The sequence below is a fragment of the Dama dama genome, chromosome 15 (assembly GCF_033118175.1).
Source record: "Dama dama isolate Ldn47 chromosome 15, ASM3311817v1, whole genome shotgun sequence".
Taxonomy (NCBI): domain Eukaryota; kingdom Metazoa; phylum Chordata; class Mammalia; order Artiodactyla; family Cervidae; genus Dama; species Dama dama.
The window spans coordinates 14827182-14835807 of record NC_083695.1 but is presented as its reverse complement, the minus strand read 5'-3'; the positions used below and the strand labels follow the sequence as shown (position 1 = coordinate 14835807).

Here is an 8626-nt window from a genome sequence, read left to right as displayed (position 1 = left end):
CCAGTCGGCCCGCCCACACCCTTGCCCCCTGACACTCTCAAACACACACTCACACTCTCATCCTCTGGCCTTTGGGCGGGGGCTGGGTCTTCCCTTATTAGGTAGCCAAGCGGAAGGGGACCTTTGAGACCTCGGCTGCCAAGACGTCTTGGGGACCCCACGGGGCTCTGCCAGCCCCAGGGCACCGCGTCCAGCTGGGGCCCGGGGCCCAAGGCTGACGCCCCCTCCCTTGGGAAAGCTGCTTCTTCCGCCTGGGGTCTCTCTGAGGTGGGTCAGGGACTGTGCCACTGTGTCTGTCTCGGATCGGATGCCATCCTCTCTCCCGTGTCTGCCTCCCGTTTTCTCTCCGTCAGTCGCTGTGTCTCCCTCTGTGTGTGTGTGTGTGTGTGTGTGTGTGTGTGTGTGTGTGTGTCTGCGCGCGGGGGCCCGTCTGTCTGTCCGCCTGCCTCTCCCTCTCGCCGTCTTCGAGTCTGTCTCTGAACCTCCGTCTCTTTCTGCCTCTGCGTCTCCTGACACCCGGCCTCCCGTCCCTTCCTCTGGCCCCGGCCTCTCACAGGTTGCTGGGGCCCTGGCTCTGGCTGACGAGCCTGCGCCGGCCGGCTTGTCTCACTTGGCGTGGGTGCGTGCGAGTGTCTTGTGTGTCTGTCCGTGTGCCTGCCTGTCGGCCGTCTGCTCTCTCAGGACGGTCCTGTGCTTGGCGGGCGGCGTGGGGGCAAGTGGGGCCTCGATAGGGCGAAGGGGCGGGGCTGACGCGCTCCTGTCGGCCGCGCTGCTGGCTCCCGGTGGGTTTGGGCACCGGGCAGGTGCGGGGCAGGATGGGCGCTCAGGGCCCCAGCTGGGCTGCGCAGGAGGTTCAGAGGCCCGCGGGCGGCGGGCAGCGGCGGGCCCGGAAGCCAGAGACCTCCGGGGCAAGCTGGCCCTGTGCAGCGAACGGGATGGGGCTGGGGGCGCCGCCCAGCGGGGGCGGGCCTGCAGAGGCCCGGGGTGGGAGAGCGCCGAGACCTCCGCGCCCCTCCCGCCCCCGCACGCACGCACGGTGATGGGGAGCGGGGGCGGGGCGGCGTCGGCCGGCCGCCGGGCTGCCGGCCCTGGCCGGCCGGAGTCCGGTGGCGGGTCGTCCGGCTCAGGTACAGCGCGCGGCCCGTGGAGAGGTGCGGCCGGCTGACCCGCCCGGCAGGCAGGTCACAGCGAAAGGGAGGCGCGGCGCGGCGCGGCGCGGCGCGGGGCTCTTAGGGCGCTTGGAGGCAGCCGCCTCCGTCTACGGCCATACCACCCTGAACGCGCCTGATCTCGGAAGCTAAGCAGGGTCGGGCCTGGTTAGTACTTGGATGGGAGACCGCCTGGGAATACCGGGTGCTGTAGGCTTTTTGCCTCCCCTCTCCTTTAGCCCCCGCCCCCACTCCCGCCCCACACCTCCCCCAGCCCCACCCGTGGCGTGGCCTGCACCGCAAGCCGCCCCCCACCCCCACCCCTGGCCCCTCGCACCCCACCGCGCTCACAGCCGTCGGTCGCCTGCCTTCCAGCCGGCGGCCCTCGCAGGCAGCAGCGGCGTCCCATCTCTTGGATCCCCGCGGCCCCAGCCCCTCCCCGGGTGGATGCCCCGGGCCTGGGGGGCGGGGGTCCGACGCCCGGCTGCCTCTGCGCGGCCCGAGAGCCCCTCCGCTTTCGGCTTCCAAAAAACCAGATGACCTTCCGGTCTCCGTCTGGGGCTCGCTAGGCAAGCCTCAGGTAATCCTGGGGACTGCCCCACGCCCCAGCCCCACCCGCAACCGTAGTGCCATCCTCGCACGCGACTGCGCGTGCTCTCCCGCGGGCGCACACACACACACACACACACACACACACACACACAAAGACACACACACCCCCACCTTCACCCACACACCCACCCTGCCGCCGAGACGTGTCAGGAGACAGAAACCACAGGTAAGGGAGATGGAGAAAGAGGGAGAGAGAAACAGCAAGAGGACCACACAGGCTTCCCAACCCTCGGCCTCCACACCCTCGGCCCTCCATTCTGGGTATCCCCCCGGACCCCAGTCGGCCCGCCCACACCCTTGCCCCCTGACACACTCGCACACACACTCTCACACACTCACCCTCTGGCCTTTGGGCGGGGGCTGGGTCTTGCCTTAGGTAGCCAAGCTGAAGGGGACCTTTGAGACCTCGGCTGCCAAGACGTCTTGGGGACCCCACGGGGCTCTGCCAGCCCCAGGGCACCGCGTCCAGCTGGGGCCCGGGGCCCAAGGCTGACGCCCCCTCCCTTGGGAAAGCTGCTTCTTCCGCCTGGTCTCTCTCGGAGGTGGGTCAGGGACTGTGCCACTGTGTCTGTCTCGGATCGGATGCCATCCTCTCTCCCGTGTCTGCCTCCCGTTTTCTGTCCGTCAGTCGCTGTGTCTCCGTGTGTGTGTGTGTGTGTGTGTGTGTGTGGTGTTGGGTCACAGGGTGTGAAGCTCTGTGTGTGTGTGTGTGTGTGTGTGTGTGTGTGTGTGTGTGTGTGTGGTGTTGGATCAGAGTGCGGGAAACTGCGTTGCCTAGAACAGAGTTTAGTTGTCAATGAAGGAGATGTAGAGCCAGAATGGGCTTCCCAGGTGGTGCTAGCAGTAAAGAACCTGTCTGCCCATGCAGGGAATGAAGGAGATGTGGGTTTGATACCTGGGTTGGGAAGATCCCCTGGAGGACGGCATGACAACCTACTTCAGTATGCTTGCCTGGAGGATCCTACAGTAAGAGGAGCCTGGCGGGCTACAGCCCATGGGGTCACAGTCAGGCAGGACTGAAGCAACGTGGCACCCAAGCATGCACACAGAGGCAGAGTATGAAGGATCTTGATTCTGGGCAGAAGGTTAATATCTCATTGTGGGTTCTCAGGCAGAGAAGCAGCAGCAAGGCAGTCACAGCCTTCTGAGAGAAGAACAGGTAAGACAGAGGGTTAAATTTAGAGGCGGTTTGTAAGTGGGCAGTGACAGCAATGCTTAAAACCAATAACGTCCACGTGTTAACTCCTTGACTCCAGAATCCACAAAACCGGGTCCTCCTGTGCACGTATTATAGGAAGCACTTGAAGACAACAAGGACTTGGTGCTTACCAAGCTCGTAGAGGACGGAATTGCTTTTGCCTTTCCAAGAGCATTAGCGCCTGTGCAGACATAGGTTCCTTCACTTTCAAGGGAAAGGTTCTGCAACAAAAGGGATCCATTGAAAAGCAAGGAAATACTGTCACTCAGAGATTCTCCTACCATCAAGCAAGTAACATTAGGATGAGGCACACCATCGGAATAAAAACAGATATGACCCGAACGCCCTCAAGCCGAAGCCTATCTTCCAGCCAACAGGGCCTTTGGCCAGCCGGCCAGCCAGTCAGCGGGCATGGCGGGTAGCAGCGTGCCAACTTTTGGATCGCCACGGCCATAGCCCCTCTGCGGGAGGATGACCGGGGCCCCGACTCCCAACGCAGACCTGGGTTGCCTCCAAGAGGCCGGAGGGCCACTCCGCATTCGGATTGCAAGAAACAAGATGACCGTCCGGTATGCTTGGACCCCCCTACATGATATGCAACCCCCCAGCTCCACACCCTTCCCCCTCCATTCTGGGTATCCCACCCCCCCGGACCCCAGTCGGCCCGCCCACACCCTTGCCCCCTGACACTCTCAAACACACACTCACACTCTCATCCTCTGGCCTTTGGGCGGGGGCTGGGTCTTCCCTTATTAGGTAGCCAAGCGGAAGGGGACCTTTGAGACCTCGGCTGCCAAGACGTCTTGGGGACCCCACGGGGCTCTGCCAGCCCCAGGGCACCGCGTCCAGCTGGGGCCCGGGGCCCAAGGCTGACGCCCCCTCCCTTGGGAAAGCTGCTTCTTCCGCCTGGGGTCTCTCTGAGGTGGGTCAGGGACTGTGCCACTGTGTCTGTCTCGGATCGGATGCCATCCTCTCTCCCGTGTCTGCCTCCCGTTTTCTCTCCGTCAGTCGCTGTGTCTCCCTCTGTGTGTGTGTGTGTGTGTGTGTGTGTGTGTGTGTGTGTGTGTGTGTCTGCGCGCGGGGGCCCGTCTGTCTGTCCGCCTGCCTCTCCCTCTCGCCGTCTTCGAGTCTGTCTCTGAACCTCCGTCTCTTTCTGCCTCTGCGTCTCCTGACACCCGGCCTCCCGTCCCTTCCTCTGGCCCCGGCCTCTCACAGGTTGCTGGGGCCCTGGCTCTGGCTGACGAGCCTGCGCCGGCCGGCTTGTCTCACTTGGCGTGGGTGCGTGCGAGTGTCTTGTGTGTCTGTCCGTGTGCCTGCCTGTCGGCCGTCTGCTCTCTCAGGACGGTCCTGTGCTTGGCGGGCGGCGTGGGGGCAAGTGGGGCCTCGATAGGGCGAAGGGGCGGGGCTGACGCGCTCCTGTCGGCCGCGCTGCTGGCTCCCGGTGGGTTTGGGCACCGGGCAGGTGCGGGGCAGGATGGGCGCTCAGGGCCCCAGCTGGGCTGCGCAGGAGGTTCAGAGGCCCGCGGGCGGCGGGCAGCGGCGGGCCCGGAAGCCAGAGACCTCCGGGGCAAGCTGGCCCTGTGCAGCGAACGGGATGGGGCTGGGGGCGCCGCCCAGCGGGGGCGGGCCTGCAGAGGCCCGGGGTGGGAGAGCGCCGAGACCTCCGCGCCCCTCCCGCCCCCGCACGCACGCACGGTGATGGGGAGCGGGGGCGGGGCGGCGTCGGCCGGCCGCCGGGCTGCCGGCCCTGGCCGGCCGGAGTCCGGTGGCGGGTCGTCCGGCTCAGGTACAGCGCGCGGCCCGTGGAGAGGTGCGGCCGGCTGACCCGCCCGGCAGGCAGGTCACAGCGAAAGGGAGGCGCGGCGCGGCGCGGCGCGGCGCGGGGCTCTTAGGGCGCTTGGAGGCAGCCGCCTCCGTCTACGGCCATACCACCCTGAACGCGCCCGATCTCGTCTGATCTCGGAAGCTAAGCAGGGTCGGGCCTGGTTAGTACTTGGATGGGAGACCGCCTGGGAATACCGGGTGCTGTAGGCTTTTTGCCTCCCCTCTCCTTTAGCCCCCGCCCCCACTCCCGCCCCACACCTCCCCCAGCCCCACCCGTGGCGTGGCCTGCACCGCAAGCCGCCCCCCACCCCCACCCCTGGCCCCTCGCACCCCACCGCGCTCACAGCCGTCGGTCGCCTGCCTTCCAGCCGGCGGCCCTCGCAGGCAGCAGCGGCGTCCCATCTCTTGGATCCCCGCGGCCCCAGCCCCTCCCCGGGTGGATGCCCCGGGCCTGGGGGGCGGGGGTCCGACGCCCGGCTGCCTCTGCGCGGCCCGAGAGCCCCTCCGCTTTCGGCTTCCAAAAAACCAGATGACCTTCCGGTCTCCGTCTGGGGCTCGCTAGGCAAGCCTCAGGTAATCCTGGGGACTGCCCCACGCCCCAGCCCCACCCGCAACCGTAGTGCCATCCTCGCACGCGACTGCGCGTGCTCTCCCGCGGGCGCACACACACACACACACACACACACACACACACACACACAAAGACACACACACCCCCACCTTCACCCACACACCCACCCTGCCGCCGAGACGTGTCAGGAGACAGAAACCACAGGTAAGGGAGATGGAGAAAGAGGGAGAGAGAAACAGCAAGAGGACCACACAGGCTTCCCAACCCTCGGCCTCCACACCCTCGGCCCTCCATTCTGGGTATCCCCCCGGACCCCAGTCGGCCCGCCCACACCCTTGCCCCCTGACACACTCGCACACACACACTCACACTCTCATCCTCTGGCCTTTGGGCGGGGGCTGGGTCTTGCCTTAGGTAGCCAAGCTGAAGGGGACCTTTGAGACCTCGGCTGCCAAGACGTCTTGGGGACCCCACGGGGCTCTGCCAGCCCCAGGGCACCGCGTCCAGCTGGGGCCCGGGGCCCAAGGCTGACGCCCCCTCCCTTGGGAAAGCTGCTTCTTCCGCCTGGGGTCTCTCGGAGGTGGGTCAGGGACTGTGCCACTGTGTCTGTCTCGGATCGGATGCCATCCTCTCTCCCGTGTCTGCCTCCCGTTTTCTCTCCGTCAGTCGCTGTGTCTCCCTCTGTGTGTGTGTGTGTGTGTGTGTGTGTGTGTGTGTCTGCGCGCGGGGGCCCGTCTGTCTGTCCGCCTGCCTCTCCCTCTCGCCGTCTTCGAGTCTGTCTCTGAACCTCCGTCTCTTTCTGCCTCTGCGTCTCCTGACACCCGGCCTCCCGTCCCTTCCTCTGGCCCCGGCCTCTCACAGGTTGCTGGGGCCCTGGCTCTGGCTGACGAGCCTGCGCCGGCCGGCTTGTCTCACTTGGCGTGGGTGCGTGCGAGTGTCTTGTGTGTCTGTCCGTGTGCCTGCCTGTCGGCCGTCTGCTCTCTCAGGACGGTCCTGTGCTTGGCGGGCGGCGTGGGGGCAAGTGGGGCCTCGATAGGGCGAAGGGGCGGGGCTGACGCGCTCCTGTCGGCCGCGCTGCTGGCTCCCGGTGGGTTTGGGCACCGGGCAGGTGCGGGGCAGGATGGGCGCTCAGGGCCCCAGCTGGGCTGCGCAGGAGGTTCAGAGGCCCGCGGGCGGCGGGCAGCGGCGGGCCCGGAAGCCAGAGACCTCCGGGGCAAGCTGGCCCTGTGCAGCGAACGGGATGGGGCTGGGGGCGCCGCCCAGCGGGGGCGGGCCTGCAGAGGCCCGGGGTGGGAGAGCGCCGAGACCTCCGCGCCCCTCCCGCCCCCGCACGCACGCACGGTGATGGGGAGCGGGGGCGGGGCGGCGTCGGCCGGCCGCCGGGCTGCCGGCCCTGGCCGGCCGGAGTCCGGTGGCGGGTCGTCCGGCTCAGGTACAGCGCGCGGCCCGTGGAGAGGTGCGGCCGGCTGACCCGCCCGGCAGGCAGGTCACAGCGAAAGGGAGGCGCGGCGCGGCGCGGCGCGGCGCGGGGCTCTTAGGGCGCTTGGAGGCAGCCGCCTCCGTCTACGGCCATACCACCCTGAACGCGCCCGATCTCGTCTGATCTCGGAAGCTAAGCAGGGTCGGGCCTGGTTAGTACTTGGATGGGAGACCGCCTGGGAATACCGGGTGCTGTAGGCTTTTTGCCTCCCCTCTCCTTTAGCCCCCGCCCCCACTCCCGCCCCACACCTCCCCCAGCCCCACCCGTGGCGTGGCCTGCACCGCAAGCCGCCCCCCACCCCCACCCCTGGCCCCTCGCACCCCACCGCGCTCACAGCCGTCGGTCGCCTGCCTTCCAGCCGGCGGCCCTCGCAGGCAGCAGCGGCGTCCCATCTCTTGGATCCCCGCGGCCCCAGCCCCTCCCCGGGTGGATGCCCCGGGCCTGGGGGGCGGGGGTCCGACGCCCGGCTGCCTCTGCGCGGCCCGAGAGCCCCTCCGCTTTCGGCTTCCAAAAAACCAGATGACCTTCCGGTCTCCGTCTGGGGCTCGCTAGGCAAGCCTCAGGTAATCCTGGGGACTGCCCCACGCCCCAGCCCCACCCGCAACCGTAGTGCCATCCTCGCACGCGACTGCGCGTGCTCTCCCGCGGGCACACACACACACACACACACACACACACACAAAGACACACACACCCCCACCTTCACCCACACACCCACCCTGCCGCCGAGACGTGTCAGGAGACAGAAACCACAGGTAAGGGAGATGGAGAAAGAGGGAGAGAGAAACAGCAAGAGGACCACACAGGCTTCCCAACCCTCGGCCTCCACACCCTCGGCCCTCCATTCTGGGTATCCCCCCGGACCCCAGTCGGCCCGCCCACACCCTTGCCCCCTGACACACTCGCACACACACTCTCACACACTCACCCTCTGGCCTTTGGGCGGGGGCTGGGTCTTGCCTTAGGTAGCCAAGCTGAAGGGGACCTTTGAGACCTCGGCTGCCAAGACGTCTTGGGGACCCCACGGGGCTCTGCCAGCCCCAGGGCACCGCGTCCAGCTGGGGCCCGGGGCCCAAGGCTGACGCCCCCTCCCTTGGGAAAGCTGCTTCTTCCGCCTGGTCTCTCTCGGAGGTGGGTCAGGGACTGTGCCACTGTGTCTGTCTCGGATCGGATGCCATCCTCTCTCCCGTGTCTGCCTCCCGTTTTCTGTCCGTCAGTCGCTGTGTCTCCGTGTGTGTGTGTGTGTGTGTGTGTGTGTGTGTGTGTGTGTGTGTGGTGTTGGGTCACAGGGTGTGAAGCTCTCTGTGTGTGTGTGTGTGTGTGTGTGTGTGTGTGTGTGGTGTTGGATCAGAGTGCGGGAAACTGCGTTGCCTAGAACAGAGTTTAGTTGTCAATGAAGGAGATGTAGAGCCAGAATGGGCTTCCCAGGTGGTGCTAGCAGTAAAGAACCTGTCTGCCCATGCAGGGAATGAAGGAGATGTGGGTTTGATACCTGGGTTGGGAAGATCCCCTGGAGGACGGCATGACAACCTACTTCAGTATGCTTGCCTGGAGGATCCTACAGTAAGAGGAGCCTGGCGGGCTACAGCCCATGGGGTCACAGTCAGGCAGGACTGAAGCAACGTGGCACCCAAGCATGCACACAGAGGCAGAGTATGAAGGATCTTGATTCTGGGCAGAAGGTTAATATCTCATTGTGGGTTCTCAGGCAGAGAAGCAGCAGCAAGGCAGTCACAGCCTTCTGAGAGAAGAACAGGTAAGACAGAGGGTTAAATTTAGAGGCGGTTTGTAAG

The 8626-nt window shown here is 66.2% G+C and overlaps 2 non-coding genes and 1 pseudogene across 2 annotated transcripts; all 3 read left to right on the top strand.

Annotated features, from left to right (window-relative positions):
• Positions 1-1256: 1256 nt before the first annotated feature.
• Positions 1257-1365, top strand: LOC133070954 (5S ribosomal RNA; annotated as a pseudogene).
• A 3508-nt stretch (positions 1366-4873) lies between these two features.
• On the top strand, positions 4874-4992 carry LOC133070912 (5S ribosomal RNA). Its single transcript, XR_009696302.1, has one exon. It is a non-coding gene; the product is annotated as a 5S ribosomal RNA (ribosomal RNA).
• A 1922-nt stretch (positions 4993-6914) lies between these two features.
• Positions 6915-7033, top strand: LOC133070809 (5S ribosomal RNA). The gene has a single exon (XR_009696221.1). It is a non-coding gene; the product is annotated as a 5S ribosomal RNA (ribosomal RNA).
• Positions 7034-8626: the final 1593 nt, after the last annotated feature.